The following is a 15711-nucleotide window of genomic DNA, read 5'->3' on the forward strand; positions in this document are numbered from 1 at the left end:
ACCTATATCTAACCTTCCCTTTACCTCCAAAATACTCGAGAAAGTAGTTGCCAGTCAGCTGTGTGACTTTCTACAGAACAATCATTTATTCGAAGATTATCAGTCAGGATTTAGAGTGCACCATAGCACAGAGACAGCACTAGTGAAAATTACAAATGACCTTCTAATGGCATCGGACAAAGGACTTGTCTCTGTACTTGTCTTGCTAGATCTCAGTGCTGCTTTCGACACCATTGACCATGACATCCTATTACAAAGACTGGAACATTTAATTGGCATTAAAGGAACTGCACTAAGTTGGTTTAAATCCTATTTATCAGATCGATCTCAGTTTGTACATGTCAACGATGAGTCCTCCATGTACACCAAAGTTAGTCACAGAGTTCCACAGGGTTCTGTACTTGGACCAATTCTATTTACCTTATATATGCTTCCCTTAGGCAATGTTATTAGAAAACACTCCATAAACTTTCATTGTTATGCAGATGATACCCAATTATATCTATCAGTCAAGCCAGACGAAACAAACCAGTTAACTAAACTTCAAGCATGCCTTAAGGACATAAAAACCTGGATGACCTGCAATTTCCTGATGTTAAACTCAGACAAAACTGAAGTTATTGTACTAGGCCCTGAGCACCTCCGAAACAAATTATCTAATGATATAGTTACTTTAGATGGCATTGCCCTGGCCTCCAGCACCACCGTAAGGAATCTGGGAGTTGTCTTCGACCAGGATATGTCCTTTAACTCTCACATAAAACAAACCTCACGGACTGCCTTCTTTCATCTACGTAACATTGCGAAGATCAGGCACATCCTGTGTCAAAATGATGCAGAAAAATTAGTCCATGCATTTGTTACCTCTAGACTCGATTACTGCAATTCCTTATTATCAGGCTGCTCCAATAAGTCTCTTAAGACTCTCCAGTTGATCCAGAATGCTGCAGCACGTGTACTGACTAGAACTAGAAAAAGAGATCATATTACGCCTGTATTAGCTTCTCTGCACTGGCTGCCTGTAAAATCCAGAATAGATTTTAAAATCGTCCTCCTCACCTACAAAGCGCTAAACGGTCAGGCCCCATCATATCTTAAAGAGCTCATAGTACCCTACTACCCCACTAGAGCACTGCGCTCACAGAATGCAGGGTTACTTGAGGTTCCTAGAGTCTCCAAACGTAGAATGGGAGCCAGAGCCTTCAGCTATCAAGCTCCTCTTCTCTGGAACCAGCTCCCAGTTTCAGTCCGGGAGGCAGACACCGTCTCTACATTTAAGAGTAGGCTAAAGACTTTCCTCTTTGATAACGCTTATACTTAAGTTGCTATAGGCATAGACTGCCGGGGGACTTCCTATGACACACTGTCATAAGGAACTTCCTATGACACACTGAGCTCCCCTCTCCTTCTGTATATACTCATGTCCCATGTCCATGTTGTTACTAACTTCATTCCTTCCCGGGAGTCCTTGTGCCTCCTTGTCTCGCAGCTAACCGTGGAGCGGGGTCACACCTGGAGTGAGGTCATACCTGGAGCGGGATCACACCGGGAGCGAGGTTATACCTGGAGCATGGGTACACTTGGAGCAGGGTTTCACCTGGATCTTGGTGGTCTCCAGTATTGTGGCTGCATCTGCTGCCGCGTCGGTGCCTGCTTGACACCAACTGCTACCATCCCTAATTAACTACGTCTGTACGAGGGACTACCAATGCTAACGAGGGATTTCCAACACCTAGTGACAATGTGGCAGCCTGGAGAATAACACTTCTCAATCACTGTCAAAGACATCAAGAGCTCCCAGCAAGCATGCTGATGCTGCAGGAACCAATGCACGGGCATCGATCGCAGGGACGTCCCACACCAATACACATGGACGTACTGAGGAGAGATGCTGGACAGTGCTGGCTTTCCGATAGTTGTATTATCACTCTTTCCATCCACCACTATTGGTTTTGTGTTATCAGCCCTACTTGTATTAGCTATTACAGCTGCTAGACTGCTATTGTGGCTGCTTCTATATCTCTCTCTCTCTATCTCTCTCTCTCTCTCTCTCTCACTCTATCTATCTATCCCCCCAGCCGGTCTCGGCAGATGGCCGCCCGCCCTGCGCCCGGTTCTGCTCCAGGTTTCTTCCCAGTAATCGGGGAGTTTTTCCTGGCCACAGTGCGCTTGGTGGATCCTGTTGGGTCTCAAAACTATGGTGTACGGTCATAGACCTGCTCTATATATAAAGCGTCTTGAGATAACTTCTGTTGTGATTTGACGCTATACAAAAATAAATTGATTTTGATTTGACATACATCAAGAAGTAACACAAGCATTCTTTTTTCAGTATCACTACAAATTATTCTAATAAATTAATGCAACTTTTTCAAATGTTTTATCAATCTTTCAGTCGCCTCTATGTGTTTATCAGATTGATCAGACTCCATGCATTACATCACTGTTACACACAGCTTGTGTCTTTTAATAGAAACATGCTGTGGCTCAAGCGCATGTGCATGGAATGTCATGATATTCTATGCGCATGCGTGGAAAAGGTGCAGGAACGTCATGACGTGACGTCACGGTCGCAGGAATGTTATGACGTCACATCAGATCAAAGGCAGTCTGTCAAGGATACACCTTTAGGATAGACCTTGAAGTTAGCCAGCCAAGAGATTCTCAGCTATTGGTCTCAGAGAGTTGTTGCATGCATTTGCACCACGCTATCCACAGATCACCAGAGCCGCTATTTTATTTCCCCCTTCTTTAGTCTTCCTTTCAAATTCAGGAACCTGCGATTTGACAAGTACTGAGGACAACAGTGATGTCTCAAGATAATTTCAACAACGCTGAGATGGAAGAATCACGTTGCCTCGATATGTCAGAGGAGCCTCGATGACTTCCCAAAGGGTTTCATGGCCAATCTGAAGCCAAGACACATACTGAAGTGGAGTCAGAGAAACAGTCACTGACAGTGGAGTTGGACAAAGTGAGGGAGGAATGTGTCAGGTACCTACAAGTTGCACAAGATCTAAAGAACCAACTGACGGATGCAATGACGCAAATCAAAAGGGAAATTGGTGAAAAGGAGACAATGGATTCTTTAACAATGGAACTTCAGGGGGAGATGGAAGACCTCACGAAGAAGAATAACACTGAGATAGGAAAGCTGGAGACAAAGAAGTTGGGTTTGAGAGTGAAGCTTGAGGATATGACCGCTGAGATGGCCAGACTTAGTCAGAAACAGATAGATGAGTATCGCATCCTAACAACCTATCTGAGGCGAAAGAACTCTGATCTTACACACCAGCTAGAGGCGAAGTAAGAGGAGGAGAGACCAGCTGGCGTTGAGCAGCAGAGAGATGAGATCACTTTTGAGACACCACCTGAGGATCAGGGCGATGGCATCGTCTCTGACTCTACATCGGAGGATCAGAGCAATAGCTGCTTCTATGACACTACATCGGATGATCAGAGCGATGATATTGACTATGACACTACATCAGATGATCAAAGCGATGACAGTGACTATGACACTACATCGGAGGATCAGAGCGATGAGAGCCTCCCAGAGTCTTCAGCTTCTGTGTTTTGGAACAAAAGTTTCTGGTGGCGCTCTGCTAAAGTTGTAGCTTTATCACTTGCCGTCACCGCTGTGGGTATAGTTGCCTATAAGGCCTATTTCTGATGAACTATGATGCCATCGGTATGTGTGAATAAGCTTTTTGTGTGAATATCTTAAAAAATAAAAAATGAATAGCAACAAAAATTTGGAAGTGGAATTGAATCTGTAAAATGTACTGTATATATATATACACACACACAATTACATTTTTTTAAATCAGTGTAAGTACATTACAATAAAGAAAGCATCACAGACAATCCTTGATGTGTTGATCAATATGCATAAAAATGCATTAATAAAACTGAATTAAAATGTTTTTTTTTTCTTTTATTCTGATAAATTGCACAGCCCACTTGGACACTGGGCTTCTATACACACACACATTTTAATATTTTTACTACACATTTATAACTTTTTTTGTAGTATAGTCAAAGAAGTCTCCTGCACACTTAAGGAGAACCTCCACCAATCATGCACTGGCATCACTGGTCTAACCATGTTCACTGGTAATATGGAATTGTTCAACAGCAATGAAAATGTGGAAACATTGTGGAGCGCAATGTAGAACAAGTAAAAAAAAAATACAGGAACACATCAAATGAGACTTGTGTCCATGGATCTATTGCCCCATTGCATGCTGGGAGGGTTCCCAACACACTGATCAGCCAATCATATGAACACTGATCACGGTTTCAACTCTCTACTCTGTGTGCCTTTATTTCAAAATAAGAGCACACACAAGTTCACTTCATTAACAAATAAATCTTCAAACTGTGTTCAAGGAACCTTCCTTCCTTGAAAATAATGCCATCATTAAAAGCACTCTTACAGGCCTCACTCCATCGGAAGTGACTCCCTTTATCTGCGAGCTGATGCAGGTGTGGTTAGCCCTCTGAAGCTCTGAACCTCGGCTTGTTTTTTGACGGACAGGACATTCACTAACTGCTTCCACCTTAGCAGGATCTGCCATCACCCCCTCAGCAAAGATGACATGCCCGAGGTTCTGGATCTAGATGACAGAATTGTATGCAGTGTATTGATAGTATGCGACTCTCAATGATCAAATGTCACTTCCTCCTCCAAACACTAGATGGTAGTCATGATTACTTGACTAGTGTTTGATTGTTCCAACGTTTGTAATTCACAAAAGGGGATTGTTTTAATTATCAACCTCCGTATCGGAGCAAATACTGTCAGCAACGTATTTTAAAGTTGCTGACAATATTAAAAAAAATGATAAGATCAGGGGAGCACTCAGGGTTTCAACAACTTGTGATTTGGTGACCTGCCTCTAATACAATGATTTATAATTTTGCTCAAAAAATACAATATTTCTTCAGAAATACATTTTCTTTCAGAAAACGTAGCTGATGTGAGCATTTTTTGATGGTTCACAAACAAACAAGGGTTCCAGTATGGTGTCAAATCAGCAACAGCACTGACCTCAAGTGCTGCTTGTGTGAGTCTGTAGCCTTTGGTGGTTTACATGGAATAACTGTGCTGATGCTAAGGGTTCAAATAGTCTTCTGAAGGTAAATATGTTTTCATGTCATAGACTTCCACTTACACCTTATGGCCTCAAATCTACATATTATAATAAGACGCTGCTGCAGTTTTAGCTCCTTTCACTTTGGCTGAACTTCCGTAAACTGTGTCGAGGGGTCACATGTAGACATTGTGAGGTACACAAGCCTGGAAAAGGCTGGAAACCACTGATTTAGAGTGAAGCTTAGCTAGGGCTTTTTTTTATGTTGCCTTGGCGAAACAACTTCCAGATCGAATTAAAGTGGAATTGAACCATACTGTTTGCCAACTTCTCGATGACCTCTACAAGGCTCCAGACCCCAGCTCTTAAATAAAGTCATGTTTAAAACATAATATGGGTGAATATCATCACTTATAAGGTTGGTAAGAGAAATACAAATACATTACACAATTTAAAAAGTAAAAAATTTAATAAATATAAAAACTAGGGCTGTCAAAGTTAACGTGATATTAACACAACTTGTTATTTTTACCTCATAGCAGGCTCAAGATACTGGTATATGAAAAATAGAACACCTAAGGAATCTGGTACCAACCATGTCATACTAGCTTGTCACCAAGGTAGCTGAATAACGCTCCAAAGTAACGCTAAATTTTGGCGAGGAAAAACTGGCATTGCCATTTTCAAAGGGTTCCCTTGACCTCTGACCTCCAGATATGTGAATGTAAATGGGTTCTGTGATGGAATAATTGATATACAAGTTATCTTTGGAAGGAAGAGGTCCGGAGCTGATGATGTCTTACAAAAGAAGGTTTATTGAAGCTTGATCAAGGAGAATTGTCAGGTCTCCACAATAGATGCTCTCTGCGTGAAGGCCTCACAACTCTGTCCTTCCTCCCTGGTGCTCAGTGTCTTACCCCTTATCATGTTATGACTTACTTCGTTCCTCTGGCATCTCTGACCCTGGTTGCCCTAGCGACTGGCTCTACGGTCTCCACTACAGGCACAGCTGTACAGATAACGGTGGCTCCTCTAGACAGGACTCCAACCCAAGAATGTCAACAAAGGGACACTCTGACAAACACTCTGACCTTTCTACCAATAAGAGAGGAATTGATGGAAAATTCCATCACAGGTTCTATGGGTACCCACGAGTCTCCCCTTTACAGACATGCCCACTTTATGATAATCACATGCAGTTTGGGGGAAGTCATAGTCAAGTCAGCACACTGACACACTGACAACTGTTGTTGCCTGTTGGGCTGCAGTTTGCCATGTTATGATTTGAGCATATTTTTTATGCTAAATGCAGTACCTGTGAGGGTTTCTGGACAATATCTGTCATTGTTTTGTGTTGTTAATTGATTTCCAATAATAAATATATACATAGGCTATATTTAACAGAAAACATGAAAAGGAATATTTTTGTGCATACTTTTTATCTAGTCCACAGAAATCTCAAGAAGATTATATTTCCAGTCTTAACCTTTCCAACACGTGTTTTAAGGACTTTTTATGGTGCAAAATCCCAAAAGAAACCCTCTCTTAAATGGAACTGGAAATATAAAATTCTTAAGATTTATATGGATTATGTAAAAAAAAGTTTGCAATCTTTCCTTTTATTGTTTTTACATCAGTCAATTTCTAGAATATTTTTGTATAAAAAGTTATATATATATATATATAAACTAAATATAAAAATAAGTATGCCATCTGTTCTTACACTAAAATATAATATATATATATATATATATATATATATAATATTCATAAGATTTATATGGATTATATGAAACAAGTTTGCCATCTTTTCTTTCATTGTTTTTACACATAAATATTCTAGAAATTGACTGCCATATATATCTATACATCTATATATCTATAGATGCAAAAAGCATTTCACACGATTGTACCTGTATAACCGGCGTGACAATAAACATCTTGAATCTTGAATCTTGAATTGATATATAGATATATATAATAAATATAAAAATGCGTATGCCATCTGTTCTTACCCTTAAATATTATATATTATATAATATTATTCATATTTTATATATATAATGTTATATATATACATATATATGTATATATATATGTATATATATAAAATCCACAGAAATCTTAAGAATATTACATTTCCAGTATTAATCTTTCCAACACATGTAGGGTGCAAAATTCCCAAAGGAAAAAAAAATCCATCAGTAGTACCCAAGGTCAGAACGAAACATGGTGAGGCAGCTTTTAGCTGTTACGCTGCTCAACTGTGGACCAAACTTCCAGATGAGATCAAAGATGCACCAACAGTGGCCACTTTCAAATCTAGACTCAAGACCAAACTGTTCTCAGACGCTTTTGTTAACTGATCAAATGCTGCACGTTACTGTCTTTTGATTGTTTTTATTATCCTTTAAAAAAATGTTTTCTCTTTTCACTTGCACTTTTATATTCTTTTATTCGTTTTTATCTTGTGCACTTTGTGCTCTTTTATCTTGCTTTTATATATGTAAAGCACTTTGAATTGCCTTAGTGTATGAAATGTGCTCTATAAATAAGCTTGCCTTGCCTTGCCTTGCCTCTCTTACTTATTAATGACACAATATTTATCACCACACTTTATAGCAGTTTAATCCTCTATAAAGGGAAGATACACATCTTATGATATTGCTCTATTTATTTGAACTTTTTCAAACATTCCAAATGAAGACATTTTCTGCCTCCAGGCTGCAGTTCCCCCACACCACCGTGCGGTATCGCTGTTGAGCCGCTGGTGTCTCTCTCTCTCTCTGCCCGCCTGTGACACCTCAGAGCCGGCTGGCTGGCGGTGCTGGAGGGAGGAGGCGGTGTGTGTGTGTGGAGGAGCTCTTTATTGTTCCAGTAGAAAGCTCAGTGCTCGGATCTCCCCACATTTGTCTCAATGGCTCCCACACCGAGAGCACGTCCCAGCTGAGAGGGAGCGGATCTGCTAAGAAGACAGGACTTTATTAACCCAAACTCACAGCACCGTTGGAATTAAAAAGCTCTTTGACGGATCCTGAAGAAAGAGGAGGGGGTAAGGAAACCATGCTATCCGGATTATGAAGCCAGGTTTACACGTAGCCTCTCTGCTACTCCTCGCAATGCTTCCATTTAGACACATTTGTTGCAATCTTCTGCTTTTTACCGACTTTTTGAACGCAACAGCGTGATGTTTGGTGCTATCTTTAAGCTCGCCTCCATTGCAGCCACAGCCTGCTCGTTTCTCCTAATCGGCTGAGCTTTAGCAGAGCTTCTTTTACTGTAAGCTTCATGATAGACAAGGATCTGCAATGAGGGCTTCAAACATTCACACGCACGGCAACACACAGTGAATGGGAGCTTTTTAACCCGCGTGTGTACTTTGGGGGATATTTTATATCGTGGGTTTTCCCAGCTTCTCTCCTTCAGTGCTGCCTTTTTTCATTCACCAAACCCTTACAATAGCTTGGCATTGTGGTCACATGCACGGTAATATTGAACACACGCACACACACACGCACGCAGGCACACACATACATACACTCATACACGCACGCACACACACACACACACACACACACACATTAACACATACATACACACACATTAACACACACACACACACATGGGTGTTTCTGCAAATACTCTCCTTAATTAAAAAAACAAAATCTATGAATTTTAATTTTACCCATCAGAGTATGTAATACTACATATTTGTTAATAATAATAGTTATAATAATAATTTAATTCCTGTTCCTGTTTTTGACCAAGTTGTTGCTGCATTAAAGGTTTACACTTGAATTCCTGTTAATATTGAAGATTTGTTTTACCAAGTTGTTGGTGTATGATTTATTATTTTAATAATATAGAACAATTGAATAAATGTGTATATATATATATATATATATATATATATATATTTTACATTTTGTTTTACAAAGGTTTTTTTTTTTTTTTACACCCTGAAAAAATGAGACACAGATGTCAGTCTTCATACACAAAAATATAAAATATGTTGTTTTTTATGGCAGATATTGCAACTCTAATGTCTAATGTCCTGTTGCGGAAATGACATTTTTGCTAATATTGAAGATAAATGGCAGCTAGCAAGGTCTGCCACATTAGCTGTGACTCTTAGCGTCTAATATAAATGAATTCAACAGTAATATGAAGTTATTTTTTTAATGTTACTAAGCTGTATAGTAAAGATATGCAATAAATACTTAAACCTGTCATCCATGTGCTCACCTGCTAACATCTGTTTCCATAGAAACTAGATTGGTTTGGCTTTGAATCAAACTTTTACTGTGCCATTTGTTCAGTGGCGCGGTGAGGACTCAGAAGTGGGGGACATTTAGATGAAAAAATCACTAATTTAAAAAATAATTTGAATATGGTGTAATATGTATATGAAACAATTCCATTTGAAATAATGTCATATTGTAATTGAATTAGCTCATTTTATGTAGAAAAATGCTTCTGAACTTGTATTAAATGACATTTAGTCATTATTTTTTATGTCAAGATGGGTCATAACACTGTATATATTAATCAAGCATTGCACTGCAAATTTCACATAAATCCGAAAATTTCAGTTGCAGAAACACTCATATATACACACCAACGCTCGTCTCTTGAGAGTGATCAAGTTGTCTTTTTAGCCTACTGACATCTTTACTCTGGCCTAAAGGATTACTCCGCTAACCTACATCCTGGAGCTCGCACTCTGTGCCAACTGTACTCTGTTATGTGTGTCTTTATATAGAGGTTTGTTTTATTTCCCTTATTGTCACAGGCAAACCTTGACCAACCAATGTGTGACAGCCCTTTCATTTATTGATCTCTGGGGGGGTTTGTGCAGAGAGTGAGGTCAGATCTCAGGGTCAGCGTGGAGGCAGCACCCAGGATCAACTTTGTCTTAATGGGTGGTGGTGGTGGTGGTGGATCATGGGTGTTGTGGTCTCAGCGTGGTGTGCCTAATCACTATGTTGCCAATTCACTTTTACAATCAATATCACATCCCGGAGAATTGGTGTTACACCCTCTTTCTTCCTCTCTCACACATAGTGGGGCAGCTAATATTCACAACAATTGTGCATTTCTGCGATAAAAGCAACGAATTTGGTACAGACATAGGTTTAAATGTTATGATTATATTGTATTATTTCAAAATGACTGCCAAATATGCGCTAAATATTTACAAAATGTTACAGAAAAACAAGGAGCGTGGTCACTTCAGGGGCAAACTTCACCTTCTTGCCTTCATGATATGACTGACAACCAATACACCCTTAGAACGGCATGATCCCCAGCTTTCCATCGGCGCGTTTTATCTTTTCATAAGCAGTAAAATTGACAGAGATATCGCTGGATAAAGTTCAGGATTGCTGGTAACCTCTAGTCACAGGTCGCCACGGCCCTCAGGGGCCAAATTTGAAGCGCCCCACTATCTATATCTATATCTATATCTTTTAATAAGATATAATATAACATATAAACCTACATCTGTACCAACTTTGTTGCTTTTATCACACAATTGTTGTGCTTACCTGCCCCCGCTAACACAGCGTCACAATAGAGACTCCCCTGAGAGCGGCAGAGCAGCTTAATGGCTCCAGAGCGCAGCGTGTCACCTTGATAAAACATGGCATCAAGCGCGGCCCATCGATCTGTCCTGGAGCGTGTCGTGTCGTGGCCTTGATCTCACCCTCACCTGTGCTTGTCGGGTTGTAGTTGATGCTTCAGGGTGTCATTTTTCAAGTCAATAGCTGTGTATTGAATTTAATCCTCCTGTCGTAAAGATGGCAGCAAGTAACACCATCAGGTCCCTTTATGCTCCTCAGCTGAGGCTCTTAGTAGTTCTGCATTTTCATATTATTTTTGGATTAATCCTTGACCTTGGGGACACAACACATACTGTACAGTACGTGCGAATGCAAGGCCCGCTTGCTTAACTATTCCTGGACCCTTTTGAATCCCACAGCGTTCCTCAGCGAATGCAGGACCTCGTTCAAGTGAGAACAGATGGTCTGGGAATAGCTGAGCAAGTTGACCTTGTGTTTTGAATATTAGTCACACAGTTTTTTATTTTCCCCCTCTGATTTCTTGTCTCGTTTTGAATCCAAAGCTCTACGTTGGAGCTAAAATTCACAGGTTATCAAATGTGGATATTTGCTGGTTTCTTTCGTCTTTCGTACTAGTTTGCCGGGAGTAAACAGAATATCTTTGTGCTTTTAGACTATAGTACAAAACAAGTCTTTAAAAGACATCACTTTGGAGAAAACAGACATTTTTTTTTTTTTTTACTATTTTCTAACATTTTAGGGATGCATCGGTCCAGCTTTTTAAGTCCGATACCGAGTAGCGATCCGATACCAGCGTTTAATTAAAAAGCAGTATGCCTCACTGTGTGGAAGTTACTGAGATCATTCATTTATATATTTAAGGCAACATCCAGCTTGACTTAAACATCGCTTTCCTAACTCTGTAAAACAAAATGTGACCAATAAATACATAGGTATAAATTAATTGAATTGTTATTTATTCAAATAATAAATGGCACATCAGCAGCTTGGTAAACAAATCTTCAAATGATCAGGAATTATTTCCGATAATTACGATTCAAGTGTAAACCTTTTTAATGCAGCAACAAATTGGTCAAAAACTGGAATTAAAAATAAAAATAATAATTCGTAGCAGCCCCACACAACATATAGGTAGATCAAATCATTAACAAAATATATTAAATTAAAATCTCCAATAGAAACACTACAAATGTATCAGTATGTCCATTTTTAGTTAGTTTCTCTGAACTGATCCTCACAGTTTCTGTATTCTTGGCATGTGTTGTTCCCCCTAATCAATACTGCAGTTTTATCTCTTGTTGCTTTGAAGATGCACTTATCAAAGTGTTTATTGTCAAGCCTGTTTTATAGCTGGCAAATGTTGCTTATTATGCAACCTCCATGTGAATATTCTGACCCAGATTATGTAATGCTTTCACTTCAACGTATGTGCTGTCTTCATTTATTAAAAATAATAGTCTATTTTTCTGTTAATGCCCCTAAAAGATAAAGCCCTCTCTCACATCCGATTCCCAGAGCCTGGCTTCCCTCTCACAAACTCTTGGGAAACTCTCAGCTAACACCAGTTCAAAGGCTGGTTTGAGAGGCCCTCCCAGTTTTAAAGCCCTGCTGCTGCTGGAAGCTCCCACAGTGGCTTCCTTTGTGAGCAGCTCGCTCTGTATTCCTCTCAACTAACTCCATGTATAATCCCCAGCCCCTTACCGAGGACATGATGAAACTTCTGCTCCCGAAACTTCCACTCTTTAGTTGTCCAGAATCGGAGATATAACGCTGAATTAACAACTTCTCCTCAAAGCCAGTCAACACTCACGAGTAGCTGCATGTTTTGGTGCCGCTGCAGGCCCGGAGATGAACGTCATTTTGAACTGTGGAAAAGTACTCCTGCTATATTTGCTGTTTTAAAAACAGCCTTAAAAAGCCTGAAATGTGCCCTGTTTCGTAGGCACATACACTGAGCATCTCTTTGCAAAATGAAAATAAAGTATTGACTGAGTTCGTCTTTGCATGTAAACTATTAATTAAATATCAAAAGTGTTTTTGAGAATTGATACAGTTTCACAAATCATAATATCCCAAATATTTTCCGATATTTTTTTTAGTGGACAGTGACAACCAGTTCGTTTCAATTTATTTTTTAATTATTTATTTATTTAAAAAAAATGTAAAACTAAAACATAAAATGAAGATAAGATCAGATATTCCTTTATTAGTCCCACATTGGGGAAATGTGCAGTGTTACAGCAGCAAAGGGGATAGTGCAGAAACAGGAAGCATTGGTAAAAACAAAAATCAAGATACAACACGGTGCAAAAAGCAAAACAAAAGTAGACAGACATATGAAATATGAACAATTTAAATAGAAGGAAATATAAAAATAGGAACAATATAAATAAGGGGAATATTGATATTGATATTGCACCTGAAAGTATTGCACATTATGAATTGAAGTTGCACCTGAGTAGTATTGATAGACAGTTGGTGTACAGTATAGTGCAGTTATTGTCAGATTTTGGTGTGTACGTGGTCTACTGGGAGCACAGTAAACACATAGAAAACTGTCAATCAACAAATAATCCACATAAATAAATATTACATGTCCGAAAAGGAGTAGGAAGAAGTACAGCCTACACATATGGTCCCTACCTCTTCTCCAGAACTCAAACAATTAACTCAAGAATCTGACGATACGTATCACGATACAGGGGTTACCATTCAGTATATTGCGATATATTGCGATACTGTAAGGAAGGCGATATATTGCAATTTTTAAAATCAAATTTTAGGAAAATTGTGGTATAAGGAACACGCCACCATATGCATCAAATCAGAGTAAAAAAAGTTTACAAAAATCAATACAGTGGTTTTGAGAATCGATACAGTATCGCAAAACCTAATATCGCGATACTCGATATTTGAATATTTCCTTCCACCCCTGCCGTTTAGCTCTACAAGCTCCTTGTTGATGAGCTGGGAGACTGAAGACATGCAGGCGACAAACTGCCGTCTGCACACTACGATGTTTGTCAGGGTAATTGGCACCTTTCTGTTAGAGAATGATAGAGCTATAAACCCGGCTGAGTCGACACTTGTTTTGCTTTGAAGGGTGACACAGAGTTGAGTGTAAGGGGGGGGCTGAACTTCTTCTTTTTGTCAGACGCTGAACTCCTAATAAACAACGAAACGAGCAGCAGCAGAGCGTTAGTTTCAGTGCAGCAGTTGAAGTAGCACACAACAACAAAGGAATTTCTCCCACAGGTGTAATGAGTAACTTGAATGTCAGGTCCCTGTATTGTCGGGTCACTTCCTTGGCCGGGCTCCAGTTTCCAGTTTCAGCTTTTGTCACTGAGGTGAAGAGAGGTACTCGTTGTTTGTGTGTGCAGGTGGAGGGATTAGGTCTTGAATTCAGTTCTCACGCTGGAAATAAAAGGCTAGATTAGGTGTGAAAGAAAGGGGAAGTTTCTGTGCCAATACAGATTATTGCATACGTTCGTATTTTTTCATGGTAAGGGATTCAGGAAGAAGAAGTCGACTTTCACTGAGGTCAAAGGTCAGCTACAGAGCAGCTATCCCTGGAGCTTGTAGGCATTCATGGCTGTGTGCCATATCCGGAGCCTCTTCCTTTGGACTATCTGGCCCTCGGAGGATTGACTGCTATAGGGCTGCAACTAACAATTATTATCATCTTTAATGAATCTGCTGGTTATTCTCTCAATTAATCGAGGAAATAATGGCCTAAAAATGTAGAAACCAGTCCAAAATCCCAAAAGATGAATCATAATAGATGCAGATTATTGTCTTTATTCAAATTAGGATAAACTTGCACCCTCTCCCCAAAGTAGACGGGTGCACAGAGGCTTCACCATACAGCGTCATTGTACTTCCCGTCTCAGCCCTACAGAGACGAGTGACCGGCACTCTGTGGATTTTGGGATAGTCTACAAAAGGCAAATTATACACCAGTGTTATTCTCCAGATTTGGGCAAAAGAAAGTTTCTCAGGCACATTTGGAGGAACGGGACAGCCCCATCAACCTCATGACATACTGTATTTGGTGTTGTCGGGTATATTGGATCTATCTATCTATCTATGCTGCTCAGGAGAAGACAGAGGGTTTTAACCTTTGACTACACAGAAAGATCGTACCTGTTAATCACCACGATGTCCAATAGCTCCCTAATGACATTGATTTAATGATTTATCGACCGGTGATGACCGAATGTGTCTGAACTGAGGACAAAACAGTAGTTTCCCCTCGGAGAAAGCAAAGAAAAAGGCATTAGACAGAGACTCGGATAGGAACCAGTGTGTTTGTATGTCGGGGCAGTGTGTTGCCCCCGGACTGTCTTCTAAAACATTCCTCAGCCGTGATGTCACCAACCGTCTGAGAGCATATTTATTGTCTGAGGTCGAGGTTTATCAAGTGTGGGATGGAGGTGGGGGGGCGCTGAAAGAAGAGGAGGAAGGGGTGGTGAGCGTCTTTGTGTGCTCTCAGACCGCATCTCATCTGCCCTACTTGTGAAGCTTGGATTCATGTCTGAACTGGTCTTCAACAGAGCTGTTTGGTTTGTAGGAAATCCCACCTGCGTGTGCTGCAGCTGGAATAAGTGTGTGTCTAGCAAGGTGTGAGGTTTGTCTGTCTTGTTTCTTTGTGCATCGGCCAAAGTTTAGCTGTCATACTGTCTGTGGTTTATGAACTCGTTACATCATCCTGATATGCAAAAGTCCCCACTGACTTAATGTCTTGTGGTTTTTACGTCGTGCAAGGCCAATTTATCCCAGACTGAATAAATGTGGCAAGATTCTAATTCTAACTAATTAAGCACAAAGTTTCCCTCCAAGTTGCCACAACAGAACCTCTTATTCCCTTTTACATGTGAATCAAATGTATTTTTTTCCACATTTAAGGAACTTTTATCTAGAGATGCACCTATCCAACTTTTTCAGTCCCGATACAGATACCTTGGCTTTGGGGTATCGGCCGACCGATACTGAGTCCCGATCCGATACCAGTGTTGAATTGATAAGCTGTATGC

The 15711-nt window shown here is 40.0% G+C and overlaps 1 protein-coding gene across 2 annotated transcripts in view; it reads left to right on the forward strand.

Moving 5' to 3' along the window:
* Positions 1-7938: 7938 nt before the first annotated feature.
* LOC119483451 (FERM, ARHGEF and pleckstrin domain-containing protein 1-like) overlaps positions 7939-15711 on the forward strand; it is a 62690-nt gene continuing 54917 nt past the window's right edge. For both annotated transcript variants that reach the window (XM_037761546.1, XM_037761547.1), the window contains exon 1: positions 7939-8148. The gene's annotated coding sequence lies outside the window, so the exon portion shown is untranslated. The remainder of the gene's footprint in view (positions 8149-15711) is intronic.

The sequence above is a fragment of the Sebastes umbrosus genome, chromosome 24, assembly GCF_015220745.1.
Source record: "Sebastes umbrosus isolate fSebUmb1 chromosome 24, fSebUmb1.pri, whole genome shotgun sequence".
Taxonomy (NCBI): Eukaryota; Metazoa; Chordata; class Actinopteri; order Perciformes; family Sebastidae; genus Sebastes; species Sebastes umbrosus.